Here is a 15791-nt window from a genome sequence, read left to right on the forward strand (position 1 = left end):
ATATATATATATCTATCTAAAACATCAAAAAGCATAGCCGAGCTTTACCATGAGCAGCAAGTCCTTACCAGGGAATTAGCTCTGTTGATACGTCAATAATAGCTGATATTGTCATTGAATAAAATCCATCTGTAGAAAAGCTGATTGGAGGTCACAGAGTTCATTCTTTCCCTCGTGTCGCTGTAATGTCATTAACTGGCTCCTTTTCCAGGAAATATGATTTTCTGCTCTGCTTATAGGAGAATTGTGTCTTTCAACCTAAATCGGGTTATCAGGAGGAAATAATAAAGGAGATATTACATTTCTCAGGCTTGATTTATCCTGAGTGATGTAGAAAGCTTGGAGCTGAAAGGATCTTGGGTTTGTTGTGCCATCATTGCGACATTGTCTGCTGCCCATTGTATGGAATACAGCAGCTCAATTATCCTAGTTGGGCAACCATGGACAATGAGCGTTTAGCCCATGTGTGTCTAATCCTGGTGTCTTTGGGCACCTGGGAGGTACAGATGCAGCATCCAGCCCTGCTGTCCACTATGACATTCTGAATTACGCAGAACCTAGGCGTGATTGGGACTTGCGTTTAAGGGCGTATGCTCGGAATGCAGAACTCCTATGCCTCCCGGGCGCCTGAAAAACCTCAGATTTGATGTATATGGGCTAAATGCCCAATATGCATGAGGCATTATACTGTGAACACAAGGCAAAACATTTATGTAGATGAGAACCTAAGACTGATGTCAGATGGACGACTTGATATCCTGTTGCTGGCAATTTATTAAAATCGCCAGCAGTGGAATCGCTGAGAGGCTGCCTGTTTGTCCTTATGCTATCATTGCATCTGATAGCTCTAGCATCAGACTCCCCTTTCTGACAACAGCCTAATACAGAACTCAGCCCTACAGTTGATTGTTCAATCTAAATACTTATGTGTGGATGTTTTTTTCTGCCAAAATATTTGTAATCCTGTTTTATCATCTTTTATTTGCTCACTTTGTGACGCTAAATGGCAGGATGGGGGCTTCAATATTCGCTATTGCAGTATTACAACTTGAGGTGTCACCTCTCTAAAAAAAAAAAAACCTGTTAATCCAAAGTCCGGTTCACACCAGACCACATTCCTGTGTGATTCCTATGCGACTTACCTCCGTCTGCAGGCGTTGGACAAAGAGGAGTGGTCCCTTCATAAGGAGGTGTTTCATCAGTTGGGTCTCTGGTGGGGCTACTCTGAGGTGGATCTGTTGGCGTCTTGGCTCAACAGAAAGGCGCAAAGGTTTGTGGCTCGTTCAAGGGATCCTCTGGCGGACGCCACAGATGGGCTGGTGGCCCTGTGGGGTCAGTATCGTTTAATTTACTGCTTCCCTCCTCTTAAGCTCCTGCCAAGACTTATACATAGGTTCGAGGCAGAAGGGATTCTGGTCATCTTAGTGGCTCCAGACTGGCCTTGCCCGGCTTGATACACCGATCTGGTGCGGCTGGTCGCCGACATTCCTTGGAAGCTTCCTCTCAGAGAGGATCTGCTGTCCCAAGGACCGATCTTCCATCCTGCTTTACAGACGCTGGCTTTGATGGCTTGGCTGTTGAACGCTGGGTGCTGAAGGATAGAGGGTTATCAGTGTCGGTGATTCCTATACTGTTAAATTAGTACGTGGAAGACGTACATTGCGTGGTGTGAGCATCTTGGGGTTCATCTTTGCTCTTTCTCAGTGGCCCGGATCTTTACCTTCCTTCAACAGGGGGTTGAACAGAAATTGGCCTTAAATAGCATCATGGGCCAGGTATCGGCTTTGGTGGTCTTCTTCCAACGATCTTTGGACACTCACTCCCTGGTGCGTACCTTTCTTCAGGGTGTCCGACATTTGGTTCTTCCAGTGCAGGTTTTGTTGCCGTCTTGGGACCTCAATTTGTTGCTTTCCGTCCTCCCATTGAGAATCTTCGGGAGATTCCCCTACTGTCCAAGAACGTGGCCCTTTTGTGGCTATCAACTCTGCGTGCAGGGTGCCAGAACTGGTGGCGTTATCCTGTCATTTACCTTACCTGGTGATTCACATAAATAAGGTGGTTCTTCGCCCCTGTCATTCGTTTCTTCCAAAGGTTGTCTCTGATTTTCATTTGAATGAAGACATTGTGTTGCCTTCCCTGTGTCCCCAAGCCTAAATAGCTGAAGGAATTTGCCTTGCATGCCTTGGATGTGGTCCTGGCAATAAGGGTGCACCTGGGAGCTATGGAGTCTTTCAGGAAGTCAGACTCACTCTTTGTGCTCTCGGATGGGCTTCGTAATGGGTTGTCCACTTCCTCTGCGACCATTTCCAGATAGTGATTCAGACCTAGTCTATCAAGGGTCAGGTTCCTCCTTTCCCTGTTAAGGCACACTCTACTCGGGTGCTTAGTGCCTCCTGGACTTTCCATCATCAGGCGTCAGTGACGCAGGTTTTCAAGGCAGACACTTGTTTACTGACAGAAACTTAAAGCGGTTGTAAACCCTATAAAAAAAAAAATAAAAAAAAAAACCTGCAAGACAAAGGCATAATGAGCTAGTATGCATCGCATACTAGCCCATTATGTGTAACTTACCTTAAAACGAAGCCCCGACACGGACCCCCGGACATCGATGCGGGCGCTGCCATGATCCCTCGTCGTCTCTTCCGGGTTCGGCGGCTCCGGCGCGCTGATTGGCCGGAAGAGACGGCTCCGGCGCGCTGATTGGCCGGAGCCGCGATGACGTCACTCCCGCGCATGCGCGCGGGAGTGATTTTTCCGGCAAGCTCCCGGCAAGTTAATTGAAGGTCCCCCCGGACCTTCAGAGCGCATGCACCGCTCGCGCGAGCGGCTGCATGCACTGTAAATATCTCCTAAACCGTGCCGGTTTAGGAGATATTATTTGTACCTACAGGTAAGCCTTATTTTAGGCTTACCTGTAGGTAAAAGTGAAAAAAGCGGGATACTACCGCTTTAAGAAACTCCACTTTCACACGGGCTTTCGGATCAGGTCCGCCTGTCAGTTTTTCAGGCCGACCTGATCGGACGCTCCATGCACCTCTATGGGGCAGCGGATGTCAGCGGTGACATGTCCGCTGACACCTGCTGCTATCCAGTCCGATCCTGTCGGTGAATCGGTGAAGTCCAGACGGATGGAAACCCTATCTTCAATCTGTCTGGAGGATCGGATCGGATGAAAACAGACAAGCGGTTTGTTTTCATCCGATCTCCCATAGAGGAGAGTGGGACTCTGACAGGTCTGTCTCTGCACAGAGAGTGGAGACGGACCTGTCATCTGCCTACTCAGTGGGGATTGGTGGATCGATCCCCGCTGAGCAAAACAGAGTACGCCGGGCGGAAAGCCCGTGTGAATGGACCCATAAACCTTTTTTTTTTTTTCAAAGTTTTCGGTCGTTTTTTTTTTTTTTTTTTTTGTAAAAAATAAACCCAGCAGTGATTAAATACCACCAAAAGAAAGCTCTTATTTGTTTGAAATAAAGTGCTAAAAATTTAATTTGGCTATATCATTCATGACCGCACAGCTCTCATTCAAAGTGTGACAGAGCTGAAAGCTGAAAATTGGCCTAGGCAGGACGGAGGTGAAAGTGCCCAGTAGGCAAGTAGCTAAAAGTGACCATAAAGCCCTTTCATTTTTAAAAGCCCCAGACATTCCTAAAAGCACCTCCACCTGATAAAAAAAAAAAAAAAACCCCAACCTTTCACCTTATTTAAATACGGTTTTGGTTGAAATTATTTTCTATCAGGAAAAGTAGATTATCATGGGGGACATGTAGATTGGGACCCGGATTTAGTCCCTTGGACAAGTAGTTTATTCCACACCCCTGTATACTGTTTTGTAGTATAATGAAAGAGCTGACATGACCATATTTAATGTAATAAAAGCTGGCAAACTGTCTTTGGATCTTTGTAGTGGCAAGTTCTGATCAAGCACTTTAAATGCTACAATTACCCTAACTGAAAATGTTTGTGTCTGTTTCCTTTAAGGAGAACGTTGTGTAGATTACTTTTCTGTGCTTGTTGTAAAGGGCAATATCTATATACACAGTGCCGTCTGTAGTGGACTCTTATTCCCATTCCTCTTTCAAAAGAAAATCGTTCACAATAATGCTGAAGCTGAACCAATATCAGATTTTTCAGTTCCGCTTGGGAAATGGGTACTGCTATTTATAGTTGAGTTGAGTTAAGTGAATTTCCACTTACAGAATGATGTGTTCAGACAATATAAATGTCCCCAAACTACCACTTTTATAGTGTGCATGGTAAGAAATGAAATTTGAAGGAGATAATGCCTAAATTACTCACCAGGGACCATTTTTGTTATTCTTATTCACAATCTTGAATTTGTTAAGGCCCATTTACATCTTTGCAGTGCATTATTGCAAAATATGTTAAGCCAGCACATTCAGAATAAATGGGCTGCCAACGTACCCTTAAAAGCCTATGAATGAATGCCTATTTAGACCAATGTAAGTGTGCATGTGTCATACCTGGACAATCGCTGTGGAAACTATTACTGCGATTGCTGCTAGCTTCCTTAGTGAACACAGGCAGTCACTTGCTCAGCATGGGTGCCATTGAGAGAAAGAACACGTTGCATTTTCTCAATGAATGCAAAGCAATTCTCTGGTTGAGGGAGGTGGAGAGGCACCACCTTGCCCAATCAAAGAATGTTTCGCATTCACTGTAAAAATATTAAAGGAGTTGTAAAGTCAGGAAGGTTTTTAAATCAAAATGCATTCTTTGCATTAAGATAAAAGGCCTTCAATGTGTGCAGGCTCCCCAGCACCAGTAATACTTGAGCCCTATTTCTCTCCAGTAATGTCCACGAGTCCCTCAGCCATCCGGGACTCTCCCTCCTGATTAGCTCCCGTGGCTGTAGATCAAAGTCAGTTAGCCAATCAAGAGGGAGCGGAGCGGGGCCGAACGGCAGCTCTGCGTCTGAATGGACGCACAAAGCTGCAGCTCGGCTCGGGTGCCCCCATAGCAAGCTGCTTGCTGTAGGGGCACTCAATAGGAGGGAGGGGCTAGGAGCAATAACGAGGATCCCGACTGCACAAAGGAGGTAACTACTGTATAACATGTTTGTTTTACAAAAAAAAAAGAGACTTTACAATTACTTAATATTATTTGAATGGCGCCCGTGTCAAACAAGTGACCTTCTGTGTTCAGTAAGCAGCGGGGCAGCTGTTTGGCACAGGACATGGAAGCTAGTAGTGATCTCTGTGCTAGTGCAGCTTCCACGACGATCTTCCAGACATGACACATGCATACTTACATTGGTCCTAACAGTTTTGCACAGTGCAGAGATGTGAACGGATCCTTAAAACTTTGTGGTGCTATTCAAAACGAATGGCCCAGTAATGCCTGTCACTCTTGCTTGACATACCTCTCATTCACAGAACACCTTGTATTTTTTTCAATGAACAGTAGGCATTCTCTGAACAAGGTGGAGATCGTGATGTTACCACCCCATCTTTCCACTTCGTCCAATCGGATAATCCCTTGTACTAATTGAAAAAAATGTAAGACATTCTGTGAATGCCAAGCAAGCGATTCCTGTGTTCATTCCCTATGCAGAGAAGGTGCCGCTTTGGACAAGACCAGGAAGACTGCGAAAATCACTGTAGTAGTGGCCCCCACATGTATAGAATTTGTATACAAACATTGGTCCAAGCTGAAACAATGTAACTATGCAAGAAAAAACATACCTGGAGTTCGGCTTTATTGAAGTTCAGAATTTGAAACGAATTCTCACTGTTCTCAAGACAATGTGATTCTTAAATATTCTGCATTTTTATGTACTTTTATTCAGGTTTGCATCACGGTCAAGAAGTCCCTAATCCTTCGTTTTGTGGCAGGCCAACAGTAATAAGAAAAACCCGTTTCATTGCCTAAGCATTTTCCTGTGGTGCATCTAAAAGAATTTGTAAGTCTAAGCTTAATTTCTTCTTCATATTGTGTTTGTGAAAAAAACAATTGCTTGAAAACTTCCACCTTCAAGTTTTGTGAAAGTGCCTCTATCAGCAGTGCTGATCCAGATGATCAGTGGATCAAGATGAACACTTCATATGTATGAACGTTTCTGAAGTGTGTCATGAAGTGTTATCTTCAAGCAATCAGCTTTTGTATTCGAAAATTACATTTGAGAGTCAACATTTTAAATGTGGATGTTCTGACCATAATATAAGGTTTAGGGGCTTGTGCACACCAGCATTTGTTTGGGTTATAACTGCTCCTCTTCCATACAAGTCAGTGGGAATGGAAAAGCAGCTTAAAGGAGAAGTACAGCCAAAGCTGGTTTAGCTGTACTTCTCCTGTGGATCACAGAAGTGCAGTCACAGAGCCAGTCCAGGCTGGGGAAAGATCTTGACCACATGGTTGGGATCTACCGAAATGTCTGGACCGGTACCCAGCTAAGCCTCTCAATGAACAGCTGAGAGCCTGAGCCAGCCGCTCCTACTCCCTCCACAGCCCAGCGCTCCAGTAAGTGCCGGGATAGGGGGGGGGGTGCATCTGCCCCCACTGGCTCAAAGATTGGTCACTCAGTTCTCAGTCTTTGAGCCAGTGGGGGCAGATGCACCATTGGACTAGTGCTGCATCCACAAAGTATGAAAGGATTTGAAAAAAAAAAAAAGAACGAAAAACCTATACTTTGATTCTGCTTAGAAGGAGGTCAGAAGCAACTCAATTTGGTTACGTAACCATCTCAAATCCAAGATGAATGACCTAAATTTATGGTGCTTTTTCATATCTACACTTGCTATAAAAGCTCTTGGGTTTATTTACTAAATGCAAATTGGCTATTCACTTTGAAAAGTAATTTTGCCCAGAGCTTAGTGAATGTGGTACCATTTCACTTTGCAAAGAATGACCATGTGCAAGAAAAATACAAAAAAAAAACAAAAAAACATTTAGGCCCCTTTCACACTGTCCACCTGTCGGACGGACTCCGTTTATCTCAGCGGGGGATCGATCTGCCGATCCCCCGCTGAGCAGGAGGATGACAGCTGTTCTCCGCGCTGAGTGCGGAGACACAGCTGTCAGTTCCCCATGCATCTCTATGGGAGAATAAGATGGGAACGAACCGTCGGTCCGTTCTCATCCGATCCCATCTCATCCGATCCGCTGGACGGATGGAAAATAGGGTTTCCATCCGTCCAGATTTGACGGATCGGATTGGATGTCAGCGGACATGTCTCCGCTGACATCCGATGCCCCATAGGGATGTATGGGGGGACCGTTCAGATCCACCAAAAAAACGGACAGTTGGATCTGAACGGTCCGCCTGTGTGAAAGAGCCCTTATGCTTACACATTATTGGATGATAGACATGAGCTTCACCTGGGAAAATCCCCCAGCTCAATGTCTCTACTGTCTCTTTCTTACAAGTGAAACTCTGTGTTGCATTATCATGATGCTGCAGAACAAAAAAAGCTTGTATAGAAAATATACTCTGGTTAAAGTATTGATTGTATTAAAAGCTCAAGAACATTTTTATAGGCAGATAGAGAAATTCTTGCAGCAGCTATTGATGTGTTTTGGTACAAGACATTAACAAAAGGAATTGGACTGCATTGAAATCTGCAGGCAGCAACAGGGGGAAATCAGAAAATACAGGCCTTGGTAATTGGTATATTAATCATGTTTGTCAAGTAGAGAGAAATCCTGGCATTGGAAAGGTGAGCGTCTCTCAGATTGAATTTCACAAAGATCCAGCCTTTTCATTTGCATGAGATTTCTTCTTTGTGATAATTGTAGTGAGTCATGTTTATTGCGCGACAGTTTTCAAGTCATTTATCAAATAGGTTTAAATATTTATTACTTCAGATTTTAGGTACATGAAGTATATAGTGTGGCCAGCTGCAATATTGGACCCATTAGAGCTTGTTTTGAACAGTCACTCCCTCTAATTAGTTTTTATCATGTACTGGAAAGCCTCGTACACACTACTAGTTTTTTGGGTTGAATAAAAAAAAAAAAAACTGAGCGCTCAGGTCGGAGCCGCTGTAACAATCTGATGTTAAATACATAAATAAACACAGCGCTGAAAACAGTGTGAATCTCTAGTGATATAAACACTCCAAAAGATTCCAAAATTCCAAAAGAACAAATGTCCACTGTGAAATTCCTTGTGCAAAAGCTGAATAATATAAAAAGTGCTCCCACATGAACTTAGACGGATAAGTGAAATCCACACGTGCCCTCTTCCCCACACGTGAGTCCACTTACCAGATTGTGTGGACCCCTTAAGACCTTATGGCCTTGGGGTCTAAAAAGCTTTTGGTAAGTGGATAAACTTGGGTGCCTTCAGGATGTTCTGCCTATGTGGATATGCAAATAAGCATAAAAAACCAATGGTGCAGTACGTTCCAATTAAATAAACTTTAATCAACAGAGTATCTACAGGAAATACACTCACATTTTCCAAGAATAATATAAGCTCTTCATTAATATCAAATATCAGTTGCGCTGGAACGGCGTGCGTTCCAGCGCAACTTCTGCTTGCGTTCCACCACGCGGGAAATGCCGTATTACGTTTAGCTGTGAAGACCAGACATATGTCGACGCGTTTCGCCCCTCCCTGTGGGCGTCATCAAAGACATTCTGATGTTAGTACAGCAATCTCCCTTGCTCTGTTATTGTGTTCTGACAGATGACGGCCCCCTTGTCAGAACACTCCGCTCAGCGCTCCCAGCCAATGACCAGGAGCCAATCGGCAGACCTTTTCGGTTGTAACCCTTTGACAGAAGCCAGCTGCCGTACACATGGGCCAAATGACGACTGATTCCGACTAGGTTTAAGTCATGCTGCATGACCAGATTATAGTGAGCAGTCTCAGAAGTATGTTTCAGTAGCTGTAAAGGCTCCAGGTTGTTTACCTTCATGCATCGTATGCATGTAAGTAAGGAGAGAACGGGGCCAAGCCATACTCTGTGTAAATGGACACACAGAACAGTGGCTCCGGAGCACAGCAAGCTGCTTGTTGGGGGGGGGGGGGACTTGGCAAGAGGGAGGGGCCAGGAGAGCTGGCAGGCGACTCGAGAAGAGCCGTGTTTAAAACCATTGCACAGAGCAGGTATGTATAACATGTTTGTTATTTAAAAAAAAAAAAGAAGCCTTTATTATCTCTTAAATAAGTACATTTAATCTTTAGGCATATAGCATATGGGGCCATCCAGCTGAAGGGTGTCCCTCCCTGTGTTTTAGTGCTCCTGGGAGGGACAAGTGCAGTGCCCAGAGAGCCAGTTAAAGTCTATGGATGGGGCTGAATACTGTACTTAGTGGTAACAGCATTTAGGGCCCTAAACAATGACCCCATTTAGTACAGTATTGGACCAAATTCAGCGGAAGCCTGCCATAAACTTTGACTGCAGCAGGGCTGGATGCCCCACCTGAAATTCCGAATGAACCCTCTGCACACTGCTATATACCCTTTCTAGCAAACTTTGCAATAAAAAAACAGGGTTTTTAGTTCACACGTATTGCAATACATGTTTAAACTGACCAGCTGTGTCAAAGGAATCCCTCTATGGCCAGTCCCTAACCTGCTCTGCAGAATGCAAATGCTGCAGTGGACCCATTGCCAACAAGGGGCAAACAGACACAAATCGGAGGAGAGCCACTAGTTTCAGGCCTGGCCACTGACCTGCAATGCAACAGAAATAAGTGATACCTGTTTGTTTATCCAGAATTTCTAGTGTTAACATGTGGTCACACCCCTTTAGCACCTGATGGATTTTATACATGTAGAAGCTATTGGGTTTTGAGCACAGGTATATCCTATTTCTGTTGTATTGCAGGTCAGTGGCCAAGCCTGAACCTAGTGGCTCTCCTCCAATTTGTGTCTATTTGACCCATGTTGGCATTGTGTCCACTGTAGCATTTGCATTTTGTAGAGCAGCTTAAGGACTGGCCATAGAGGGATTACATTGACGCAGTTGGCCAGCTAAAACATGCATTGCAATATATGTGAGTAAAAATCCCTGTTTTGTATTGCAAAGTTTACTAGAAAGGTTATATAGCAGTGTGCAGAGGGTTCATCCAGAATTTCTATTGTTTAACATGTGGTTACACCCCTTTTTTACCGAATGGATTATATACACGTAGAAGCTATTGGGATTTGAGCACAAGTACGGTATATCTTATTTCTGGATGTTGGCACCAGTCCCTCTGGGGTGCAATAAAACAATGGGAGGGAAGCACTGCTGCTGGACGGTCCTGTATGCAAGAGGCCTTAGAAGTGTACCATTGGTCGTTTTCATTTGCTTAGAGGACTAGTTATTTTAGTCTAATGCAGCTGCTATACAAAGATTTTCCAATGTGTTAAACACCAACCTGATCATTGCAGGCTATTTTGCCAACTAAATGCATGACTTGCTTTTCTTAGGCAATGGATCACCACTGCAAAGATGAGAATAATCTAATCCAGCCATTGACAACAATGGTATCATTGTGGAACCCTTGAAATACATTTCTGAACTCAGGGAACCTCTGTTTAAAAATAGTTACATCTCTATCTCACTGTACAATAGTGTGACTGCTAATAAATACAACAGATGTGGCATATGTAGGTTCTTTGACACTTAATACAGAGAATATTTGAGCTCCTCCTTGCTCTCTAGCTCCCTTGTCACCTCCTCCCATGCTTGCCTCAAGGACTTCTCCAGAGCCTCTCCCATCCTCTAACTTCCTACCCAAATCTGTCTATCCCCCTACTCGGTCCACTTTTAGACAATCCCTGAAAACTCCTCTCTTCAGGGATGCGTATGCAGCCCCCACCTAACAACTGTACATTTATTTTCTCCATCAGCCCATCCCCCACAGTTATTACATTTTTTACCTTATTGTCTCTTGACCCTCCCTCTTAGATTGTAAGCTCTCATGAGCAGGGCCCTCTGATTCATACTGTAAAAAACTGTGTAGTTGTTGTTGTACTGTTTGCCCTTATGTTGTAAAGCGCAGAGAGTAAACTGTTGGAGCTATATAAATACTGTATAATAATAATAATAATTTATACAACACATTTTTTAAGAATATCAAATTGGGAAAACAAAAATATACAGTTGATCATAGACCTCAATACCAAGCCCGCATCCTATAGTAAAATGTATCAAGAATGGGGGAAAGGGAGATGGGGCTACCATAAATTCACTGGGTTGTGGGATTGGAGACCCAGGTGATACTCCCAGTGGAAAAGGGATATGGACTTTATAGGGCTGGTATAATAGCGAACAACAACAAGATTAAAAATATAATAATATTTTATTTGACAAAAAATGAAAAAAAGGGGGTTGCATCAATTAAAAACATATACAAAATACACGGAGAATATAGGCATTTGTATCACAGAAATGACTTATCCATGTAGCAACATTAGGATGTGTGAATATATTGGTTCGACGCATTTTGCCTGATTGAAACAGTCAGCTTCTTCAGGAACCAAAGAATTCTAGGCAACAAGGGCCTCTAATATAAACATTGGCAGAAAAAGAGAAAACAAAAATTATAAAAAGACACATCATATATAATATACATTTAATCAGCAAGCTATGCCTTTAAGAATTGATATCAAGGCAAGTATACAAGGATTTATCAGTATAGTAACTTGCTCACCTAGGTCATATTAAAGGTTAACTCAGGAAGGGTTCAGAATGGGTTCAGAAAGGAGGTCCGATCCACCCTAACTCGCTAAAGGTATTTTTGATCCTGCGTTAGGATCCGCTGGAGGGAGGCTTTTTGTGTCCTGGCTCATATGGGACGACTTTGGCATTCTGAACCCTTCCTGAGTTAACCTTTAATATGACCTAGGTGAGCAAGTTACTATACTGATAAATCCTTGTATACTTGCCTTGATATCAATTCTTAAAGGCATAGCTTGCTGATTAAATGTATATTATATATGATGTGTCTTTTTATAATTTTTGTTTTCTCTTTTTCTGCCAATGTTTATATTAGAGGCCCTTGTTGCCTAGAATTCTTTGGTTCCTGAAGAAGCTGACTGTTTCAATCAGGCAAAACGCGTCGAACCAATATATTCACACATCCTAATGTTGCTACATGGATAAGTCATTTCTGTGATACAAATGCCTATATTCTCCGTGTATTTTGTATATGTTTTTAATTGATGCAACCCCCTTTTTTTCATTTTTTGTCAAATAAAATATTATTATATTTTTAATCTTGTTGTTGTTCACTATTATACCAGCCCTATAAAGTCCATATCCCTTTTCCACTGGGAGTATCACCTGGGTCTCCAATCCCACAACCCGGTGAATTTATGGTAGCCCCATCTCCCTTTCCCCCATTCTTGATACATTTTTTAAGAATGTAGAGAAGAATAAAGGCCAGAAAAGGAATATAGACAGAGAAATTTGAAGTGCCCCTATACATTGGGTTTCAGTGAAGTACCCCCTTTACATCGGAGGTCAGCAAAGTGCCCTTGTACACTAAGGGTCAGTGGCGACGAGTCCTGTTACAATGGGGGTCACCAGTGATGGGTCCCCTTACATTGAGGGTTGGTGGAGTGCCCCTCTGACATTGAGGGTCAGTGGAGAAGGTCACAGAGCACGTATAGCAAGAAGACCTTTTTTTAAGCCTTGAAGATAGTCTTTTGATATTTACCTAATAGGGGCACTGTCAATTGTTCCGTTGACAAATCTTTTATTACCCCCTTTTGTGAAGCAAGCCAAGTAAAATGACTTCTTGATTGCTGTTTTATTCTGTATGTTTTTATGGCACCTTTTTCCCTTATCGTACCACATTGATAGTTGAAGACCTTCTTTATGTTCTAGGACTGTGGTTTCTTGTCTTAATTGTGTACTTCTTTATGTATCTGTTTAGGTAGGTATAATATGTACATCTGACTTCAGAGGTGATGTATATTGCTTAGCTGTTCATCAACACTGCCTGTAAATTAAAGTGGTTCTAAAGGCAGAAGGTTTTTTTTTTTTATTAGAATAAAAAAAACCTTCTGTGTGCAGCAGCCCCCCTAATACTTACCTGAGCCCCATCTCGATGCAGCAATGTTGCAGGAGAGACTCGGCTGTCCAGGAGTCTCCCTCCTGATTGGCTGAGACACGGCAGTGGGCATTGGCTCTAACTGCTGCCAATCAAAGTCAGTGAGTCAATGAGGAGAAAGATGAGGTGGGGCTGAGCTCTGGCTCCGTGTCTGAATGGACACATATAGCAGCAGCTTTGCTTGAATGCCTTCATAGCAAGCTGCTTGATGTGGGGGCAGTCGGCAGGAGTGAGGGGCCAGGATGCTGGGGAGGGACCCGAGAAGAGAAGGATCTGGGCTGCTCTGTGCAATACCACTGCACAGAGCAAGTAAGTATAAAATGTTTGCTTTAAAGAAAAGAAAAACAAGATTTTAGTATAACTTGAATTCTGTGTGAACACTGCAAAATCAAATGTTTGCAGGCTATATTCTTTGAAAATCAAATGTAGGAATGTGGAAAATACCACATTATGGCCACTAAATGGAGCTGAGGAGCATACTTATTTCCGGTGATTGCCAGCACCATCTAGTGGCCCTAATACTGTGTTAAACCTATTTAATACATTCTTGGTCTGCAGAGAATATAGCCTGAGAGCATTTTGATTTTGCGTCAATGCAGAATAAATTTGTATGCATTTGTGATGGACCAACAGCTTTGCAATTATTTTTTTTTAAATACATCCCAAAGTGTACAGAGAATAGACCATGTGTGTTCAGCAAAAACAAAATATTTTGGAGAAGTTTTTTGAAACATTTAAATCGATGCAAGCATGAGACCTACTGTAGTACATGCTACAATTATTGTAGCAGCAAGTCAATAGTTACTTTGTCAGCATGACTGGTGACTTAATCTGGAGGTTCTTGACCTCTGGCAGTCTCCAATATTGAGAATCATGACCTCATCGGTTAGCATTGTTCTCAGGTGTCACATTTGCTATTTTGCAATCTGTTCATTCAGCTGGCAAACTATCTAAACGGACAACATAATAAATTAAGGGTAAAAAGAAAGTTTAATTTTAATACACTATCAGGAGCATGTCATGACATGTGTCGCAAGGTCATGCACTGCATTTATTACATCCTTGTGGTCTTTGATCAGAAGGAAAATGGATCAGCTCATGGAGTCTTTTTAAATCATAATTAGATGTGGATTTGTTTTCAGAGCGTATTTTTCTAGTTTTTGTTCTGATTTTTATTGTGACCCATTTGTACCTTTTCCTAACCTACCCCTTGCTTAGCTTCCTCAGAAAATGTTGCAAATCTATGAGCTGTTGGTGATGGAATTGCCAGAACACCTGTCCTTACAATTTTGTGATTTTTTTTTTTTGTTCCAAAAATCAGCCAATCACAAAATTGTATTATAGGAAGCTGTAGATCACTTGTACTTGTCAATTTACCTGGATATTAAGGTAATTTAGATCGGTGGAGACCAGCCATTTAGGTTTACAGTAACTTTTTAAACGTGTTCTGACATTTATTGAAATATGAATGGCAGCTGAAAAATGGTATTGTTTCCAAGGATTAGAGTGCTGACTACAATAAATGCAGCAGGCTGGACATTGTGGGCACTGAAACCAGGTAATATGCCTTTATCTTAAAGCCCAACTCAAGGCTGTTTGCTTATATTCCAGGGGTGTTCAACCTTTTGAAGACCGGGGGTCACTTAAGTGATTTGGAAACCAGTCGCAGGTCACAATGAACTATGAGGTTTTAACCGCAATCTGTTTTTTTTTTTTTTTGGCTACTAGATTGAGTAATGCTGCGCATCATTCAGTCTGGAACAGTCTGAGAAAATCTTGTAGTGAGGAAGAGGTATTGCATCGGACCAGTCCCAAATTAAAGCGAGTATTGCATTCAGAGCTGCTTTTTAAAAAAAAAAAAAAAAAAAAAAACCTTCAGAGTGTAATTTTAAAAAATCGTAGTCTGCGTTTGGCATTAAGTTTACTTTAGATGACATGCCCAATGTTTGGCCTTTATTTAACCACCTAAGGACCAAGCTTATTTCTGACATTTGTTGTATACAAGTTAAAATCAGTATTTTCTCTTTCATTCATTGACAGACACAGCTCCTGATCTTCATAAACATTGGCCTTCAAATGCCCCATACAGGAGTAGGACAGTAGGCAGAAAAAAAAATCTGGCTATGCCTATGGGCTGCTCAGGGGGTATAATCCCTCTCTCTGCCATAGGTGCTTTTTTCTGCCTGGTCAGGAGTAAGGACCTAGTTCCTTGCTGTGATCTCTGACCCTGGCAATTTTTTCTTTTTAGATAGAAATTTTTCTCCTGTTTGTTTTCCTGTGAGATCTACAGTCAACTGCCGGACTGGGCGATGAGTTGGATAATCTGGACTTCAGCTCCGCCCTAGGCCGGCCGCGACCTAGCCCCACCAGATGGGGGCTGGCGTGTGAGTTAAACGCCTTGCGAGGTTGCATACGACAGGGTCTCGGCCCGAGTTGCAGCGTTTCTCCTGGCCGACAGCCCCCCCCCATACCGATGGCGAGGGGTTCTATCTGGAGCGATGCCCGCCTTTTTCCTGGTATGGTGAGTAGATGTCCCCCCTAGAGGGTTTTTGGGTGGACGTGGGCACCTCCTTTGGACCGTTGGACCCCCAGGTTCCCCTCCTTCCCGTCAAGCACCCCCCTTCATCTGTCCCCCCCTCCACTCATGCTGTGGCTGTGTGGGTAGTCTGGTCACCTCCTAGGGTGGGGGCAGGGCACTATGTTGGCAATGGGGTGGAGGGGTGTACCGCCAGCTACTGGATGATTGGCTGTGTGGGGTTGTACCTGGTGGGGCAGGT

This window comes from Pelophylax lessonae, assembly GCF_965119305.1.
Source record: "Pelophylax lessonae genome assembly, chromosome: 9".
Lineage (NCBI taxonomy): Eukaryota > Metazoa > Chordata > Amphibia > Anura > Ranidae > Pelophylax > Pelophylax lessonae.